Consider the following 22,508-nt stretch of genomic DNA (forward strand, 5'->3'; position numbering starts at 1 on the left):
TCAAACATTCTATTTCATTATCATTCTCCTGCACGATGAGAAAAATTTTGTGTTGCATGGTCTAAATTACATGAGTCTAAACTGCAGCTTTACAAACATGGGAAAGTTGGTTAAAGTTCTTAACCTTCTGTGACTATTTGTAAAATAAGGAAAATAATATTTGCTTTTAAAAGAATATAAAATATAAAATGTCACACAAAATCATGTTCAATAAATGTTCTATTTTATTATACCAAAAGTTTGGAAGCACATATTTTGTTGTTGATGTCAGTTTTCCATTTTATTTTTTGAGAAAATAAGCATTAAATTTAAGGCATCATTAATTGAAGGCATCATTAAATGATAGGCATCAATAAACTATTTAAAGATTACCAGATTGTAAGAGGGAGTACAATACCTACCATTTGAGTTATTTGGAAAAGTCACTGTGTACAACTTGTTTTATACTTTATTATAAAAAATCAGAAGAAAAGAGACAAGAGAATGATACTTTTGGAATGTCTGGTGTGTGCACTAGGTACATGTGTAATTTCTAACCAGTATCTTATCTAAATCTGGAACAATCTTTACTGTTGCTAGTCACAGGGAAGTAACTGAAACTCCAATGGATTTGAAGCACTCTTCCTAGATAGCCCATATATTTCATAAGGAGTATGTGCTGTAGACCTATTTGAGGACAATGTCTATCCACATAATGCACTGAGAAAATAGCTTTTGACAAAGACCTAGTTGGGATCAGCATCCGTCCACTACATTTCAATGTATCCTGAATCACTAAAAAGAAAATTCCATAAAATGTTTCCATTTAGAAAGCTTCATGATAGGAACTCCCTATTAGGAACTTGAGAGATTCTGTTCCAGGAATAAATTGTCAAGCAATTTTGCTCACAGTCAATTAATAAAGACTTTGATATCTAATCCTCAAGATCTTTGTTATTGATTCTCATTCCATCACTAGAAAAATAATTCATTGACATGCCTGATTAAATCCTATCTCTTTTCCACAGGAATACTATATATTTGAAGAGCTATGTATTGTGGCATTTTTTGCATCCTGTTTTCTGTGGAAATAGGAATCCCATGTCCAGCAGTGATGTGCATTTTTCATAAAACACTGAAGAAGATAAAAAATTATCACGTCTTAAGTCTGTAGTATTAAGAGAAAAAAATAATTACACATTTAATCCTACTGGCTCTTCCTGAACAACCTGTAATTCTTATACCAAGAATTGAAGATACTAAATGTTTGAAATAGTTTTCAGTCAGCAAGAGAGTTAGAAAATCTTCTTTATATATTTATCCGATCTAGAAAATTCCATACATAATAGACACAGCTTCTATTTCAGTGTTTTCTCTGTCAAAATTGGCAAAACAAAAAGATGCAGCCATCTGAGTTATCATGACTTATTAGCTTTAGGCAAAACAAATATATTTTATGTTTTCTCATTTTTAGACTCCATTGAAACACCAAAATACAGGATGAAGTAGATTGGAAATTAATGGTGAATCCTATTCTCTTTCTCTCACATTTGAAAGTATTTGTGTTTACATAATGCATGGTAGCAGCAGGTGTTTGCAAGATATAAGTTCACACACCCACGGGAACTCACAAATTTATATAGGTTCTAAATAATGAATAGTTACATTTGGTATGCATCACGTAGAGCAGTAGAACAGATGATTTTACAACATTAAAAGCTTTTGAACTGTGGAATCACACTCTCATATTCAGATTGTTGATGGATTTTGAGTTTGGAAACTGGCAATGTTGCCTGTTCTAATGATTTTGAGGCTGCACACCCCTATTCTCATTTTCTCAAATGAGAATAATATTGTGCTGAAGTTGAGTATTAAACTATTCAGTTCATTTGCATTCACCTCCCACTAGGGTCCTATTGTCCTTTCTCTTTTTATCTTATAGTACATGATTAATTTATCTGTTAAATTTTACACTTGAAACAAATCTTACATTTAAGAGGTAACATTTGCTTCAAGAAGATGAAGAGACTGACTTAGTTAATGTTTTCAGCCTGAAATTTGGTTAACTATAAGAACTTTATGGGAGTAGAGTAATTGCACATTATAAAATATATATAAGGCTGTTTGGTGATTCTATTTTTGTGTATATTTTGGTGTGCATTTTAAAGACACAATATAATATTTGTATTTTCATGGCAAAAATTCATATATGCATACCAATAAATGGATTTTTCTAAATGTCTAATACTTTGCTTGTGTTTTTCCTAAAGTACTTACTACTCATTTGATGATTTTGTCTCCTATGTTATTAACTTACTGTTATAAATTTTTTTAAGAAATAGGATTTTAAATGTAAACAACAGCCTTTAAAATTTAAGTATTCTTATAAGTATGTTTTAGACAAACAAATGAATTTTTACTTAATCAAATTACTATTAGAAATAATATTTAGGGCCAGGGGTGTAGCTCAGTGGCACCTTACATTCCTCGCAAGTACAAGGTCCTGAGTTCCATCCCTGGTACCGGAAAAAAAAATTTTTTTTAAATCACATTTAAATTTAATTGTGAATGGCAAAATGTCCTTGAAATTAGTATCTTCTTACAGTTCTGAGTGTTCTTATGAGATCTGTCTAGTTCTCTATGTTACTTATGATGGTTATCACACTTCATTCTTTTTTTTTTCTGATACAGATATTGCGGCAGGTTTTGTCAATTTGAAAAAGAAATGCCTAGCAGATTAGTTTAGCACAGTTCTGAGTGTCCCTGAATGATTGACTTCCTGAAGATGGAAGACCCACCCTGGGTGTGAGTGGCACTAACCAATAAGCCAGTAGCCTGGATGAAATTGAAAGAGAAAGAAGAAAATCTAGCTTCTGCTTCTTCAGAGGAGCTCCAGTTCACCATTGTCTTTGGACTTCCATCTCCAGGATTCCAAAGCAGACTCTTCAGTCTTCCTTCACAGACTCTTTGGCTTCCTGTTACGGATGTGAATGGGACTCTGCAATGAGCTCCAGGGCTTCAACTTTTGACTGAATCTGCTATCTCTTTGGGGTGCAGAGAGCCCCTTGCATTTTTCCACATATATATATTCTGTTCCTCTAGTGACCCCTAACTAATACAAATATTGATACCTAGATATCAGTAAAGCATTAACCAAAGATAACTATATAAACATATATCTCTATTTTATAGCTATCCACATATACATCTATGCACAGGTTGATAAAAATCTCTCTCTCACAGAATCTGTAGTTTTATAAAAATTATGCATTAGAACCACCATCTCATTAAACCAGAAAGAGTATATTGGTTGTCATTTAATTCAAATTTAAATATTCATTAATATTAGTATCTCTATGTTGTCATTTAGATAGTTTAGATCCTAAAAACATTGAAATATGCTTAGATATTTCTTAGTAGGCTTTTATGTTCAGCTAAAATTAATCTATAACAAATTCTTCCATTTTCTGCTTTCTAGGTGGTACTATTTTGAGTTATATTGACTCTGAACTTATTATCCCTCTACAATTTCAACTAGCATGCAAAGGAGTTATTGGCACTTTTCTGTTACTGCCAGCTACATGTTTATTCTCATAGATTTGCTGGAAATGTTGAGATAACAATGTTTTATTACATAAATAATTTTAATATTTACTTTGGTATCATTCCTACAGACAACTATTAGTACTATCTGTAATCATTATCCATAAATTCAGAGATTAAATACATGTATTTCAATTTTATAGGTGAAGGTATTTTCTTTATTTCAATATTTCTTTCTCTTAACAGATATTCAATACTGAAAACATTTTCTTATTATTCATATATAAATATAAAATACTTGTGTAATATAAATCAACAAGTTTATGAAATACACAAGCTAATCTAGTGGAAAAATAGAATTCTATAACAAATAAAACTTCCGATGACTTTTTTTTTCTCTTTAATGGTACCACTGAGTACATTTCAGTACTAACAGAGCTAAAATCAAATTAGACTCGGAATCTGTTTGGCATACATTTATTTCTATTCTTTTCTGATAAAGGAAAGACCTTTGATATATTTGTCTATACCTTTAATCAATGTACTAACATTTCTTTTGTTTCAGGCACAATACTAGATTCAAAAATGGGTAAAACATATATGTTCCCTTCCTCATAGAATTTTGTTCTATTCCCTGTGGAGTTCAAAGTAGGTTTTTGCTAGAACTTTAATGTCTCCTTCACCACCTTGCTACAAATGCTCTTGCACTGTAGAGACACTTTTATTTATTCTAATGTAATATATAAGTAATTGAATTTAGACATACTGAGAATATGGGATTGAGAAATGTACTTTGGTGTCATTTCTTAGCATATTATATTTAATGAGGGAAATTGAGGAGAAAAGTAAAAGAATAGTTTTGAAAGAATGAAAAATATACAATTTACCTGGTCACGACTAATAACCACTTGTATAATTTTCCCAGTTTGATTTATATTGGAACAATAAAGTATAAAAAGGAAGAAAACTTTTCTTAGCATTTTAAATCTCATTTTCTTTTTTTGACAGAAAATGCTAATGGCATTTGCAATTTAGCTTAACCATTAACTGGTATCAGTGCAAATAGAAGCCTTCCTCTATTTCTCCCTGGAATCCTAATACTAAAGTTATTCTATCTTTATTTAAAACCGTAAATTGCACCATTTTCATCAGCAACATATTGCTCTGAAGCAGTTTTCACAGCAGTCTCTTTTACCATGCATCAATCAACATGATTAGTCCTGTCAAATACTCAAGAGTAAGAAATAAAGAGTAAAAATAAGACATACTTCCCTGGTACAACTTTTGAGAATATATGATTTCAAATTTCTGTATTAATGATCACTGCAGCCTATAGAATACTTAACAAAAAGGAGCTATGAAGCTAAACTTATCAAAAATCTTTAAAGAAAAATCTCCTGTGATTTTCTTGAGTACTGTTTTTTTTCCTACATAATGTCTAGTAGATGGTGATGAAATGTTGAATTTCAGTCACTAGTAAGGTAGGTGGTGTGGAAAGGACTACACCTAAAAACAAATTGTAAAGAAAAACATACAAGCAAATGGTTTTGGACTTCCAATTTTCTCTATGTTCATTCTCTCTGATGGTTAATTATAATTGTCAACCACTTTAGTTTGAGAACAGTCTGGGAGATGAGCAAATTATACTTCTGGTCATGAGTGGGTGGATGGGTCAGGAGGCTGGGTCCTTGGTGACTACATCTGGTCTCTGGCCCCTTCTTTTCTGGCTCTGCTCTCAGCTTCCTCATTGTCCTGAGCTAGCAATTTTCCTGTCCTACCCTTCCACTGTGATAATTCTGCCTTGGAACCAGCCAATCATGGACTGAATCTCTTGAAATAGTGAGCCAAAGTAAAATGTTTCCTCCTTTAAGTTGTTTGTGTCAAGCATTTTGCCAAGCAATGGAAGGTGACTAATACATGCTCATTAAACATGACTAATTTAGACAACAAAAGTCACATACTTTTTTAACTACCAAAGATAAAACCTTATGATGGCATAGATAAAACAAGGTTCTTATGGGTGTTGCAGATAATTGTTTCAAATTCCTTCTAGTGTTATTCATAAGAACTATAATTATTATTGCAGAAATTTCATAGTAATGTACTGTTTTACCTTTTGTTCCTTTGATTTTATTTTTAGTTCATCTGTGATATACATTTTAGTATGAGCTTTAAAACTTAGTGTAATACTATAATAAAAGAAACCTCATATATATCCATGGGGAAAAATGAACAAGTACAATATAAGCAAGTCATAGTCTTTATATGTCCTCTCTAATATTACACGATGTGTGAAAAATTAAAAATTAAAAGTCAATACTGCTTCTACAAATCAAACTATATTATGAGCTTCCTATTATTTCTATTCTTCTATTATTTCTATTATTATTCTTCCTATTATTCCTATTATTTCTCTGTGTTTATATATGTGTAATATGGCTGAGCATTCTATCATATTTTCTCTTCTCTTTCTCCCTCTCTATCTCTCTTCTCTTTTTTTCTAGACCATGAAGAATGTTCCTTGTATCTGATGAAGGGAAATATTAAGAAATGCAAGTTATATTGATATCCTTGGCATGGAAACATATGCAAAATATTGCTGATGGTAATGTAAATTGATAAGTCAATAAGAAAATCAGTATGGAGTTTCCTCAAGAAAATGAAAACAAAGTTATAATTTGATCCAGCTATTCCTCAGGATGTACCAAAAATAATTAAAGTCAACATACTATAGAAACCTGGATAAACATGTTTAATGTGGCACAATTCATGAAAGCTAAGATGTGGAAATACCCTAGGTACTCATCAACTGATGAATGTATAGATAAAATGTAGTTTACATATAAAATAAAGTATTTTTCTGCCATAAAAAAGAACAAAATATGCCGCTTGCATAAAATGGATGGAACCAGAGATTGTAATGTTAAGCAAAATTAGACTCAGAATTATGTATATATATATATGGAGAGAGAGAGAGAGAGAGAGAGAGAGAGAGAGTTTTTTCCTGTACATACAATCAGAGAAAGAGAGACTATTAGAAAAGAGAAGAATATGAGAATGAGGAAGAGGAGAAAGTGAAGGCCAAGCAGGGTAATTTGGGGATGGAAATGAACAAAGTATGTTATACGTACATTTGACTATGTCAAAATAATCCATTATTTTTTATAACAAATATGCACGAGTAAAAAAAACTAAGTCTCTGAATGAGATTTACTGGTTTCCTGAGGAGATTGTACTGAACATGTTTCAAAGTATATATAAGAAAGGAAAAACACACCAATGTTGAATGACCAAAATGGTAGAAAAATAAAAAACCTTACACCGAACCCCACACAGATTAGTTCTTCCCCTAACTACCCATTTTATTACCCTTCCTTTTATTCGAGGTGTTTGGTTGATTCTGAATACTCTGGGTCTCTAATGATTATCATATCCACCTTGTTAGGTATTCTTCCACAAGGCCCAGCTTAAATTAATCCTAGAATATTTCACAGTGAGGAGAATTAACACAGTGTAAGCCAGTAAGATTCAACTACATCCTTTCTGGAAATTCACTTTTAAAATGTAGATGACAATGCTACATTATCTATTGAATAAAACTGCTATTGCCCCTTCTCAGCAATCATTCCAAATCTATTATGACTGCAAAAAATTGGCCAAATGAGGCTATAGAAAATATGCATAAATTATGATTCTCCAGTGCCCTTAAGACAATAGACCCTGAATTCCATTTTCTATGTGACTTTTCTGTGATGTGATTAAGCATACATTAATATTGCTCAAAGCAATCTGAATTAGATTTTCTGTTCCTTACAACTGGAAGTATATTAACTAATGCATTGTTTCTTCATTGAGTGTTAGCTTCATTTCAGACCAATAATTGATTTATTCTTTTGACAAAGATTAAATATCTACTCTCTCGGTAAATCAAAATACATACCTATCTCTCCCTTGTATAAATACACTCTAAAAAGAGTGGTCCAAGCCCAATTACTGACTCAGTCCTAGAACTCCCATTGGAAACAATGACTTTTTTCTTCAGAACTCTGTAATCTACATGATTTTTTCAAGGTCACGTTGCAAAATGGAGAGTAAACTTCCCAATAAATGACATGTGAAAGTGGACCCCTCTCAAGTCAAGATGTATGTGCGAGCTTGTTTTAAGAAAAGTTTCTGGAAACTGGCAGAAGGCATTTCTGTCCATATCTTTTCGATAGAATTTATCCACCCAGCCATACTTGCCCCCTAAAGCAGTCATGTGTTGTCTGAGTTGACAATATTTAATCCTGGAAAAATTGGAGTGCAAACAGTGAGAATGACTAACTGCCTCACGCTGAGATTGTGGTAGATGCTGAGCATTAACCAAATGCATAACTTGCAATGTCTTTATGAGAATTATACTAATAAGTGCCATATGATTTATTGTGTGAAACAAAACAATAGTCGATATGAAAGAAACCATCATTTAAAACTACTCTGACGCTCATGGGTGTAGCTCATTGCTAAAAAACATGCCCAACAAAGATGCTGCCCTGGATTCCATTCTTAACATCATGAAATTAATTAATTAACTAATTAAATTGCATTATGCTGGGAGAACCAACCCAAACTGAGATTGACAAAGAACATTATAAAAGTAAGTAAATAAGGGATCCCATAAAGCTGCTAGTGACTTTTAAGAATTTTTTTCTTTTGAAATAAATTATAATCTGTTACACAAGTTATTTTATATCAATTATACACTCTTGGAATCTCAAAATTTAAAAATTAAAGTATGTCTTATGTATCATTCAATATCATAAGCATACTGATTATCTTCAACATTTGGAGACATTTTGAAAGCTATAAATATGTATAGCATTATATGTTTTATTTTACATGATTAAACTGTATGAGTTTCTGTTTATTCTTTGTGCTTATTTTCTATTCTCCTTTTTGTTTCAATTTAGACATGTAAGAAATGTAGTTTATAAATTACCAATATTCTACAATAGATTTTCTATTTTTTACTCTTTGCTTGGGCCACTATATTTTTAAGAATTATTAACTCACTAAAATAACATTGTTCTTCCAAAAGTGGTTCACTTTGGACTGAACAAAATAATGAATGATTTTGCTAGAATTTTGGGTAAAATAAAATGTCAAAATGGATCTAGATTCTCATCATGAAACTTAAGATAGCTATTTTAATTCACTAAGAATTTGAATTTTCTTATATTAAGTCAAATTTTTAAAACTTACTTAAGAATATGTGCATATAAAACAGAGAAATGTGTCCTATTGCTATGCATTGTATGACATTTGCTTGTCTATATGTTAAAATGAACTTTAGACAAATTCCTTTTATAGTACCTTCCCATCATTTGCCAAGTATATTGTCATTGTATCTGCCACAGTTCATTAAGATAAAGAGAAATTCCTGGCTTATCAAACAGCCTCACTGCATCTACAAGGTTGCTTAAGGCTAAAGGACAGGATGAAATGGAAAAAGAATAACACCTAGATATCAAAGTTATTGAAGCTTCTGGGCTAGATGCCATCAGCTGCCTTCAGCTACTTTGTGCTAGGAGAAGCAGCAGTAGTAGTTCTGGACCCACTAATGAGGTGTCATTTTGATTAACATTGAAATAATCAGAAGAGTACTCAAGTCCACTATTCCTTCACTGCTATTAACCACTGTAATTCCAAGGGGGGAAACAATAAGAACCAAGATGCATCATGTAAAGGTACAAGTTCCCAATGAGAAATGTAATTGTGTTGTATACCTAAAATGTACCAAAAAAAGAATTTAAGAAAATAAATAAATAAATAAATAAATAATAAAAGCTACCCAGCAAGACATAAGAGAAGTGTGGTTTGCAAATTCCCCAGTGTCCTACAATACATAACATAAAATAGAAGGCCACAAATGAGGTACACCTTACACAAGGAAAATAAGAATGAAGATCACTATTTGAGCTTTAAAAATAAAAATAATAGCTCTCCCAGCCTCAACCAGCCCGGTGAGACAAGCAGCTTCAACCTCAGGGGCCGTTGCTGGCCCCGCCCACGCCATAGCGAGGTCTGCTTAGCCTGGCGGGCCCCTTTCAAGTCCCAATTCCCCCCACCCCCGTGGGCCTCTGGCCTTCTGGCTTTTCTGCTACCTGGTCCCACACTACAGAGGCACAGGGAATTATAAAGACCCTTGTCCTGAGCACCACAAGATAGAGCAGAAGTTAATAACAGAAAGGGGGCTTCTCAGGCTCCTCGATGAAAACTGAAACCCAGCGGAAAAGTAAAGAGAATCTCTACAATAAAGGCACATCAGACCACTGTACTTGGTCTGCTGCTGGCTTGCTGAGACTCATTGACTCGTATATGCACATGGCTTCCTACGCTGCCTACTGTGACAGCAGAGACATACCCTGAAGGAGGCCCATAATTTTTATGTTTTGCTATTTGCAAAACAGAAAAAAAAGTTTTTTTCTTCCTTATTTTTAATTCTTAATTTTTACTTTTTCCTACTCTTCAAATTTTTACTTTTCTTTCTTTTATCTTTTCTTTCTTTCTCTCTCTCTCTCACTCATTCTCTCACTGTCCCACATTGCTCCTCATCTCCCCATTTGTTCCTTTCTGCACTGAATTCAGATTTCTCCCTTATTGTTCTTTTCTTCTCTTGATTATCATTAGGTTTAAAGGAAAGTAAATATGGTATCTAGCCTCCCTGTTGCTGTTAGGTGATCCTATTCACAACTTTGTTCTTTCATTCTGCCTTTTCCTCTTGCCTTTAACAACTTCTTAGAGTTTGTGTGATCTTCCTGTGTCTTCTGGTCTCACCGCTAATCTTACCTGTTCTTTCTACCTGTCCCTCCCTCCCCAACTCCTTTTAACTCCCCACCGTCAAGGAGAAAGATGCTATATTGAAGAGTTTATTCATTATAAACTTATGTTGGGTCGGTCCTCAGCTTTACTTTAACTCACATGGTTAAATGTGATAGATTAATAACTACCACAAATTGTCGTTTTCTAAGATGAACTTGATGCTATGGTATTGTTGACTATGTCATTTGGGCTAACATATTGTGATTGATCTAATTAGTTTTCCTTTCTGGTATAAGGAAAGTAAAATAGCCTCAGAGTCATTAGAGTCTCAAAACCCAAACACAAGCTATATCTGCAAGACACCTCTGAAAAGCAATCATTCCACAGGGGTTTTAAACACAAGCAACAAAGATACTTACACTAAGCAATTTTGAAATATCAACCCAGGAATTAAACCAAGGACAGGACCAAAAACAAAAATGAGAAGACACATAAGCAAGGCACAAATGCAGGCTTCCAAGCCACAAAATGGAAGTTCTGGGGGAAATCAGGTGGAAAAGTCTGATAAGCAACCACTTGGACACCCTGAACTGATAGCACAGGAAGTAACAAAGCAGATGCATGAGTCTCTAGGAAAATTCAAAACAGAAATAATCTCCCAGATAAATACAGACATGGTGAGCAGAGTGAAAGACATGATTAGAGGCTCTAGAGCAGAAACAGATAAGAAAATAGATGAGATCAGAAACGTGCTGGAAGCCATGAATGCCTGGCATAAGAAAGAAATGGAAAACATGATCGCCCAAAATAAGAAAGAAATGGAATCCATGAAACAGATTCAAACAGATATTCAGGAGATCAAAAACTCCATTGAAAGCATGCAGAGCAGACTAAGAGAATCTGAAGACAGAATATCAGATATAGAAGGCAGGATTGCGGTTAAGGACCATGAAAACAGAGATTTCTTAAAGATAGTAAGGGACCATGAGAAATCAATCCAACAGCTGCTAGATGATGAAAGAAGAATAACATAAGAGTGATAGGAGTCCACGAAAAAACAGGAGAAAGTACAATTGACATAAAAAGAACCTGTTCATAGAAGTAATAGTAGAAAACTTCCCAGACAGAGGTAGAGAATTGGACATACAGATAAGTGAGGCATATAGAAGTCCAACTAGACATGATCAAAAAAAATCTACACATAGGTCTGGAGATTCAGCTCAGTGGTTCCGGTGCCTGTCTCACAAGCACAAGGTCCCGAGTTCAATCCCTGGTACCAAAAAAAAAAAAAAAAAAAAAAAAAAAAACAATTTACACCTAGGCATATAATAGTCAAGATCTTAGAAAACCAACAGAAGAACAAAATTCTACAAGCAGTTAGAGAAAAGAAACAAATCACCTACAAAGGAAAGCCCATCAGAATCATGGCAGATTTCTCAACACAAACCCTCAAATCAAAGAGAGCCTGGAGTGAAGTATTTCAAACCCTAAAAGAAAATAACTTCCAATCTAGACTGTTGTATCTGGCAAAATTATCTTTCAAAATCAATGGGGAAATTAGGTATTTTCACGACAAAGAACACCTGAGAAATTACAGGAACACAAAACCAGCACTCTAATCAATTTTAAGCAATATCCTAGAAAAAGACAGTGAAGGTCACAACTCCATGAGGCCCAACAGAGAGAATGCACCATGCAAGGTAAGACACTAAAGCAAAAGGGGGGAAAATAAAAAAATAAAAGAACCAATAACAGTAAAACATCATGACAAGGATGAGTCAATATCTCTCAATTGTAATTATCAATGTTAATGACCTCAATTCACCAATCAAAAGAAACAGACTGACAGAATGGATTAAGAAACAAAACCCAGCAATATGCTGTATACAAGAAACACACTTAACTCAAAAGGAAATCCATAGACTGAAAGTAAAATGATGGAAAACAGTTCTCCATGTGACAGAAACCCAGAAAAAAGCATGAGTAGCAATCTTATTTGCAGAGAAAGTAGATTTCAAACCAAAACTAATTAAGAGAGACAAGGATGGTCACTACATATTTGTGAAGGGAACAATCCAAGAGGAAGAGATGACAATCCTAAATATATATGCACCAAATACAAATGCCCTGAACTATACAAAACAAATATTAATGGACATAAAAAACCAAATAAGCACTAATACAATTGTAGTGGGGGACCTCAACACCCCTCTATCACAAATAGACAGATCAACTACAAAGAAAATTAACAATGAAATTCTAGAGCTGAACCAAGCTATTGAACAAATGGACTTGATAGATGTTTACAGAGTGTTCCACCCCACAAAATCAGAATACACATTCTTTTCAACTGCACACAGGCCATTCTCCAAAATAGATCACATACTAGCTCATAGGACATATCTAAGTAAATGTAAAAGAATTGAAGTTACCCCTGTATATTATCAGACCATAGTGCAATAAAATTGGAGATCAATAACAAAAGAAACTGCAAAGCTCCCATAAACACATGGAAATTGAACAACATCATCCTGAACAAACAATGGGTGACAGAGAAAGTTAAAGAAGAAATTAGAGAGCTGGGGATTTAGCTCAGTGGTTCTGCTGCCTGCCTTGCAAGCATAAGGTCCTGAGTTCAATCCATGGTACCAAAAAAACACACAAAAAACCCAAAAAACAAAAAGAAGAAAATAAACAGTTTCTACAAGTAAATGATAATGCCAATACAACATACAGGAATCTGTGGGGCACAATGAAAGTAGTTCTATATGGGAAATTCATAGCACTGAATGCCCATATTAAGACAACAGAGAGAACTCAGTTAAATAACCTAATGCAGAACCTCAAGCTCCTTGAAAAAGAAGAGCATAACAAACCCAAAGCTCATACAAGAAAGGAAATTATAAAGATCTGGGCAGAAATCAACGCAATGGAGACTAAGAGAATGGTACAAAAAAATCAATGAATCAAAGAGTTGGTTTTTAAAAGAATAAATAAAATCGATAAACCTTTAGCCAACCTTATCAAAAGAAGGAAAGAAAAGGCTCAAATCCATGCAATTAAGAACGAAAAAGGTGAAGCCACAACAGATCCAGCAGAAATCCAGAGGATCATCAATACCTACTTTGAGAACCTGTACTCTAATAAAATGGAAAACACAGAAGAAATGGACAGATTCCTAGATACATATGAATTGCCAAAATTAAATGAAGAAGATATAGAAATTCTAAACACCCCAATTACAATGAGTGAAATTGAAAATATAATAAAAAATTTACCAACAAAGAAAAGCCTAGGTCCTGATGGCTTCACTGCTGAATTCTACAAGACATTTAAAGAACTATCACCATTACTCTTTAAAGTCATCAAGGAAATTGAAAGGGAACCAAGGCTTCCAAATTCATTCCTGGAAGCAAGTGTTACTTTGATCTCAAAACCAGGGAAAGACCCAACCCAAAAAGAGAACTACAGACCAATTTCCCTAATGAACATAGATGCAAAAATCCTCAACAAGATACTGGCAAACAGAATACAGAGGGTCATCAAGAAGATTATACACCTTGACCAAGTCAGATTTATCCCAGGGTTGCCAGGATGGTTCAACATTCATAAATCAATAAATGTAATACACTATATTAACAGACTCAAGGATAAAAACCACATGATCATTTCAATAGATACAGAAAAAGCATTTGACAAAATCCAACACCCATTCATGATAAAAACACTACAGAAAATGGAATAGAATGTCTTTATTTCAACCTGATTAAGGCTATCTATGAAAAACCAACAGCCAATATCATACTAAATGGTCAAAAACTGAAAACTTTCACACTAGAATCAGGAACAAGACAAGGATGCCCACTATCACCACTCCTGTTCAATATTGTTCTGGAAACATTAGCTGTAGCAATTAGAAAATAGAAAGAAATAAAAGGAATAAAGATAGGAAAGGAAGAATTGAATCTGTCATTATTTGCTGATGATATGATACTTTACATAGAAAATCCAAAAAACTCAGTCAAAAGTCTTCTAGAGCTAACTGACAGATTCAATAGAGTAGCTGTATACAAAGCCAACACTCAAAAAACAATAGCCTTATACACAAATAGCAGACCCATTGAGAGAGAAATTTGGGAAATAATTCCTTTTACAATAGCATCTAAAAAAATGAAATATCTAGGAATTAAGCTAACAAAGGAAGCAAATACCTCTACACTGAAAACTATAGCATTCTGAAGAATGAGATCAAAGAGGATATTAGAAAATGGAAAAATATCCCTTCTTCCTGTGTAGGAAGAACCAATATAGTGAAAACAGCCATATTTCCAAAACTACTATATAGATTTAATGCAATGCCAATTGAAATTCCAACAATATACTTCACAGAACTAGAGAAAACAATCCAGAAATTCATTTGGAAGCAGAAGAAACCTAGAATAACAAAAGCAATTCTAGGCAACAGAGACATGGCTGGGGGTATAACAATCCCCAACTTGAAACTATACTACAAAGCTACTGTGACCAAAAAAACCAAAAACATGGTACTGGCAAAGAAACAGACCCAAGGATCAGTGGAATAGATTAGAAGATGAAGAAACAACTCCAGACATACTCAGCCACCTCAACTTTTACAAAGGAGCCAACCACCCTCATTAGAGGAAAGATAGCCTATTTAATAAATGGTGTTGGAAAAACAGGATTTCAACCTGCCAAAGATTAAAACTAGACCCATACCTATCACCGTGAACTAAACTAAGATCGAAGTGGATTAAAGATCTAAATATTAAGACAGAAACACTAAACTTGCTGGAAGATAAGTTAAGTAGAACTCTTGAAGACATTGGCATAGGAAAAGACTTTATGAACAAATCTTCAGTAGCTCAGAAGCTAGCACAAAGAATCAACAACGGGGATCTCATCTTATTAAAAAGCTTCTGCACTGCAAGAGAAAATACCAACAGAGCTAAGACACAACCTACAATGTGGGAAGAGATTTTTACCAGCTATACCTCAGACAAAGGTCTACTATCGAGAATATATAAAGAATTGAAAAAAAATCAGACCCCTGAAATTCAAAGACCCAATTCAAAAATGAGCATCTGAAATGAACAGACATTTCTCAGACAAAGAAGTAAAAACAGCAAATAAATATATGAAAAAATGTTCAACATCACTTGTCATTTGAGAGATCTAGATGAAAACAACACTGAGATTCCACCTCACCCCACAAAGAATGGCTGCTATCAAGAAATCAACCTAAATGCTGGTGGGGGTGTGGAGAGAAAGGAACCCTTCTCCATTATTGGTGGGAATGTAGACTGGTGCAGCCACTGTGGAAATCAGTATGGAGATACCTCAAAGAATTAGGACTACAGGTCTCATTTGACCCAGTTATTCTCCTACTGGGAATCTTCCCAAAAGAATTAAAAGAATCATACCACAGAGATATATGTGCACCCGTGTTTATAGTGGCACAGTTTGTAATAGCTAAAGCTTGGAAACAGCCCAAGTGCCCATCAACTGGAAACTGGATAAAGATGTGTTTTTTTTTTTATAAAATGGAGTACTACTCAGCCATAAAGAATGAGAAACTAAGGACATTTATAGCTAAATGGATGCATATTGAGGCCATACTCTTAAGTGAAATAAATAGGACACACATGTGTAAACACCGAATAGTTTCTCTAGTGTGAGAAACTGAAAGTGTAAATAAGGATGAAAATGATTAAAATAAATAATTGATAATTTGAAATAGCAAAAGGTCCAAGGGTTTGGGGGTGGTGGCATGGGAAGGGGAAAGGGAAGAAGGGAATGCAAAAATTATGAGAAAGAAAAAAAGATGGAATCAAAATCTGTGTAAATAGGCAAGGGTGGAGGGGGTGAAGGGTGCACAGGTAATGGGAGAAAAAATAAGAACTAAGATACATCATGTACAGGTACAAACACCCAATGATAAATGTAAATGTATTGTGTACCTAAAATGTACCAATAAATATATAAACAAAAAAATAAAAATTATATAAATAGAAATTGAGGACTCATCTTATAACACATGGATGTGTCAACAACATTTGGTCCCTATCCTGGTAACTGTTCAGTAGGTCCTTCTTCCTGGGAACTTTAGAGTAACTTAGGGATACACCTTTTGCTGTCACATTCACTCTAGATTTCACTGCAATTAATTAACGACTAATTATATGAATTACATAGACATGGGAAGCACATTAATACAATTAGGAAATCTTACATAGTTCTCTGGAAAGTTGTGCTAATCTAAAAATTTCACTTGTATTTTGTAATGAAATTATTTTTCTGCATATAGTACTATTCATATTATTGTAAACACATTTATTTTCTATTCATCAATTCATCTATAATATACATGAATTGCATATACACATTAAAATAGAAGAGCCTAGGTTTTGGTGTGCTAAAAAGAAAGTACGAAACTCTCTGACACAGATTTATTTCTTGCTGTTCTTATCTCAACTATAGGTTCAGAAATTTGTCTCAACTATTTTATAAACACTGCATGGGGCAAATAAGTCACCTATGTTGCCAAATTATCAACATCTTCCTCTATCTCAAAACAAAGTCTCTCACATTATGCAGTATGGCATGATGAATGGAAAACATTAGACACAAACCTTCCTAAGCCATTGATTGAAATTTATTACTTCCAATTACTTCTAGTTACAAATCACGAGTTTCACTTGAATACAAGGGGAATGGGAGAATTGGAAATCTTGTCTTTTATCGTGTTTCCAAAGAAGAGTTTCAGAGCCCAGGAGGAGAAACAAAGAATATAAATATACTGAATGATAAAATGTTCATATAATAAGGATCATTTTAGGTAGCGTGATCAGGAATAATCTTCATAAGTATGTAACATTTGAGTTCAGACCTATACAGGATATACTTTTGTGTGAATCAATATTTGTTATTGACTCAGGCCTATATTTAGTTTTCATGCCATATGCATTTTATCTTCAGTAAAAGATGCAAATAATTTCTCTCCAAATGAAGACAAACCATTGTAATGAATTTCCTCGTTTTTGACACAAACTAGTTTCATATATAATTGATAAATTTGCTACTGTTTGTTTTGGTTGATTCTGTTAATCATTTATTAAAATATTCTCTCTATATACATATCCAGCCAACTGATCTTTGACAAAATACAAATCAAAAGAGAAAGGATAGATTTCTTTTTAAAAACAGCATTGGAAAAACTGGACTTCCAGAGACAAAAAAAAAAATGAAACTCTTGTAAATTTAATAAAAAATAACTTAGAATTGACTGTAGAACTACCTAAATTTAAAACACAATACTCTAAAATTCCTAGACGTTGATAGAAGAGAAAATTTCATATTGTGACCTTGGACTGTTGTTTCTTATATACAACATCAAAAACACAATCTGTGAAAGAAAAAATTTAAAATTCCTTAAATGAAAATTTGTACTATGTGAAAGACACTGTTAAAAGATGATAAGGGAAGACCAAACATGAGAGAAATTATTTCTAAAATATTTATTGGATGAATGATGGTATCCAAATTATACAATTAAACCTGAAAGCTACATAACAGAAAATAAAGACTCAATAAAAATGGGCAGAACATCTGAACAAAAGTCTCCTCACATTAAATATATAAATGACAAGTAAGCTCTATATCATATGTCATTAGGGAGTATCAAATTAAAAGAATGATAAGTAATCCATACAGACTGATAGTCAAACATTGCAAATAAAATGGCTGGTGAGGATATGAGTCAAAGAAGCTCTCATTCTTTGCAGGTGAACATGCAAAGTAATTTATTCACTTTAGAAAATATTTTAATAAATTCTTGCCAAGCTAAATATAGCCTTAACCATGTAGTCCAGCAATCACATGCCTTGGTATTTATCCAAATGTGTTGAAATATTGTCCACTAAATAAAATGTAGCTTATGACTGTTTACTTCAGCTTCAACCTACATGCTCAAAACCTGGGGGTTAAAAAGATGTTCTTTAATAGGTGAATCCAAAAACAAATGTGGCACAACCATACAATGGAAAATCATTTGGTGTAAAAAGGAAATGAGCTATCAAGTTACAAAGACATAGAGGGATCTTGAAAAAATATTGATAAACCAAAAACACCAAATGTGAAAAGGTTAACTATTGTTAATATGTTAATTATTGTTAAAATTATAGCATAGCTACTATACTATTCAATTAATCAAGTTAGGTGCTTGCCCTTCCATTATCTAAAAAATAGATAAATATAAAACAATAGCAGTAACATCAAGCCACCTATAAATAGCTATCAAAAATGAAAAAATAAAGAACAAGAAATTGAAACAGACTAAGTCAGTAATCACATATATATGTGATAATACAAGCAAAAATACCTAAAACATACTAGTAGTTATTTTGAAATAAAATATTTTAAAATCCATGCATTAATCTGGACTACTAAAAGAAAATTCCTCAGAGCTGAAAAAACACAAGATTGTATATATTGGACCTGTCAAGTACTGAAATAAAATATAAAGGACTTTGAAAGGGTAAGACAAGTTGCTTACAGAGGCATTTTCATAAAAATAGTGTCAAACTTTCTATCACCAAAATTGAATTATATTTTTAAAGTATTTTAGAGGAAATTATTTTTCAATATAGAATTTTATACCAAAAGAATTTTTAAAATGAGAAAGGAAAATATGCCTTGTGAGAATTCAAGTATTCAATAAATTTATCTCCCACACATATTTTGTTAATTTTTGTTGTGCTAACTTATAGGGTAACATATTTTAAAAAACTTTATTAGTACATATTTTCAGTAAATAATGATTACATTCATTATAGGGAATTGACACAGATGTATAACACACCTCAATTACATATTTTCCTTAAAAATTATAGAATGCAATAGATTTATCAAAAATATTAGCCAGATTCATCAACATAATTTTCAATAGATATTGATGCAATAAAAATTTACAAAGATTATGGAGCTATTAACAGAAGAATCTATTATATAGTTGAATTGCTGTTTAGTAATAATTATAGTTAACATTATTTGTCTACTTACTCTGTGTGACCCTCAATTTTGATTGTGAACTTGACTAGGTTAAGAGATTAAAAAAAAAAGAAAAACATTTAGCAGATTAGTCAGGTATCCTTCTGGGTGTACCTGGGTGGCTCTTGGAGGTGTGTCTTTGTGATTCCTAGCTTTTTCTTTACCCCTTCCTCCCTGATAACATTCCCCTTCTCTACTCCACCATGCCCTTACACCATGATATTCCTGCCTTGAAGCCAGCCAACCATGGACTGAATCCTCCGAAACCCATAATCTTTTCCTTCTTTAAGTCGCTGCTGTCAGATATTTTGTCCAAGAATAAGAAATCTGACTAATACATTTTAACGTGTATTTTGTCTTTGTACACATATTTTATTTAACCATCTAATTATGTGACATAGATAGTATTTTATTACTATTGATAGATATAACACAAAGCTCTAAACTGCAGCTTTGTGTGCTTAATTCGGAAAGCTGAAATTCAAATACAAGTTGTCAATGCTGGTGCCCTCTCAATCAACAAGTCACCCCTCTCTATCTGTGGGTTCCAATTCTGCAATTCAATCAACTGCAAATGAAAAACATACAAGGAAAAAATTTCATCTGTACTGAACATGTAAAAACTTTTCCGTATTAATTCCCCTAATAATACATAATAACTATATATTTACATAACATTTGCATTATAAATATTATAAAAAAATAGAGATGACTTTAAAAACCTAAGAGGAAATTAAAAGGCTGTAGATGAATGTCATGCCACTTCATATAAGAGACTTGAGCATCTGTCGATTTAGGTGTCCATAAAGAGTCCTGGAATAAACCCTCCAAAGATACTAAGACATGACTTATGTGATAGAAAGATTTTAAGGTAAGTGCACATTAAATCACTGTAGTATACAATAATATGCATAACATCATAACCATTGCAGAGAAACATCCTATAGATGATATTAGTAATACTATGATATTAAAAATAATTTAAATAAAACAGGATAGTAAAAATAATGGGCTAGTCACTAACATATAGTGCATTATATCATATATCATATAATGCATAGTATTTTTTATAAGCGTGTATGTATACAAAGCAAGTGGCAGTATAAGGCTAAAAAATGGTATTATTTAGAAACAAGACTGAACCAACATAGTAAGAATAGATAACACTTACTGACTACTTAATATATCCCAAATGCTTGAGCTTTTCTCAGAAAGTAAAAGCGGTACTTGGTGGTACTTCTGAAAGTAACTGTGTGAATTCATTTCAGATGTTCTTGACAATCATCTGTAACTTTTTGTCCTACAGTTTCCCACATATGACTCATAAACTGTTCCTGATTGTACTTCTCCTTCTCATTCTATCATATTACTGTCACCCAACTCCCTTCCTGCCGGTAGTGGAGATTCACTATTCAGGTTTGATTCAGGTATGCTTACTGTTACTTTAGAAAATTTAGCCCACTTGAACCCACTTAATCCTCTGGAAGAGTACTCTGGAGTTTCCAGACACAGCCATTTAGTAATTAAGTTTATCATTTCTATGAATGATTACTTCAACATTCATTAAGCCACACATGGAGCTCAGGCGAGGGTGTTACTTGGAACTTCAGGGGTTTAGAATGATAGCATCTGATTAAATAGTCACATTATATTAAGTACCTTACAATACTCTTAACAAATTCACTTAGAAATTACCATTTCTACTATATCATAATGATATTCAGACATGATATGATTTCCACATATTAAGGCATTAAAAAATTGCTCATCACATATTACTGCAAAATTGACTGCCTTATATGAATTATACTCAAATGTCATTGTAAAATTGAGATATTCATATGATAGGAGCTACTTTTCTTTATAACTATCTGAAAAAACATGTTCCAGGAATGGTGAGTAACAGATTTTTTTCAGGCACGGAGTAGTTGAAATTGGGAGTTGTCTTGAGCAATATGCTATAAATTCCCATCTTAGATTCTATTCACATCTGCATGCTTATTAAAGACTTTGATAAAGTTATTTTGTTTGTTGATAAAAACAGATTAGCTAGAGGAGAGACAAGAAATTCATACTTAATGAATGTAGTTTTCAGATAAATTGAATAAGGAGGAGAGATGATCATCCACAATAAAAAAAAATACAGACATACACTTACACATAAACACAGACACACATAGTGGATGTACTCATTCTATACAAATTGCCTTTCTAATTAATTAGCAAGAATATAATATAATAATGGAATGAAGTTTTCCATTCTGCCATAAATTTATGCCTAAAATCCTTAGTAGGAGGAATACAGTTGTTTAAACAGAAGATAATTTTTTGGTTATCCAAAAGGCAATGTCTGCTAATATTCTGAATTTTTATGCATGGCATGGGATTTTAATTGACAGTTTGGTGAGTATTCACTTATCAATTGATGTATTGCTTTTTAAGTAAATGTATAACAGTATAGAAACAAACTATGTCAACAAGAAAGATAGCACAGTTAATACCTCAAGGACTTTGAAAAAGATATTTCTGCCTCCAGTTTTCTCAATAAATGCCTTTCTTCCTACACTAGTACAACTCGATTTCAAAAAGCTCTGATGAAATAAAGAATGTGAAATTTAGCCATGATAAATGGGATGTCTACGTTTAGGCTCAGAGAACAACAGTGGAAATATTGTATCACTGGTGAGTCAGGGGTAACTTTGATTTACCAAGAAAAATGTCTATGTCAAATATATATATATGACTTTATTTTAATATCTAATAGTTCTCTGTATATCTACAAGATTAAATAATTGTCTCAAAAATTATATCAGAATGAACAAATTTAGGATCTAGATAAGGAGAAACACCTATGAAATCTATATACTCCCAGCATTATCTTTTAATTAGAATTGTTGAAAATCAGAGTAATGAAAACCATAAATAACATACAAGAAAAATAGCTTAGAAATGTACTTTGAAAGAGTGACTCTAATAACCAGATTCAAATACTTGATGGGGTTTCAGTTAGAAGTGAGCTGAGTTATTTCATGTTGCAAAAAAAAAAATGTTACAGAAGTTGACATTTAATTCTTCCAAGTGATGATATTGATTATAATTAGAAAAATACATAAGTAAAT

General features: G+C 32.8%; 1 pseudogene across 1 annotated transcript in view; it reads right to left on the minus strand.

The window, feature by feature from the left end:
• Positions 1–22,508, minus strand: part of LOC147823526 (eukaryotic initiation factor 4A-II pseudogene) — a 44,759-nt pseudogene continuing 22,251 nt past the window's right edge. Inside the window, exon 1 of the transcript XR_015443719.1 lies at positions 1–22,508. This exon is cut by the window's right edge and continues 22,251 nt beyond it. The product of XR_015443719.1 is annotated as a eukaryotic initiation factor 4A-II pseudogene (transcript).

Source organism: Heterocephalus glaber, unplaced genomic scaffold (assembly GCF_053883595.1).
Source record: "Heterocephalus glaber isolate CG9 unplaced genomic scaffold, H.glaber_assembly_v1.0 deba00001577, whole genome shotgun sequence".
NCBI classification, from domain to species: Eukaryota; Metazoa; Chordata; class Mammalia; order Rodentia; family Bathyergidae; genus Heterocephalus; species Heterocephalus glaber.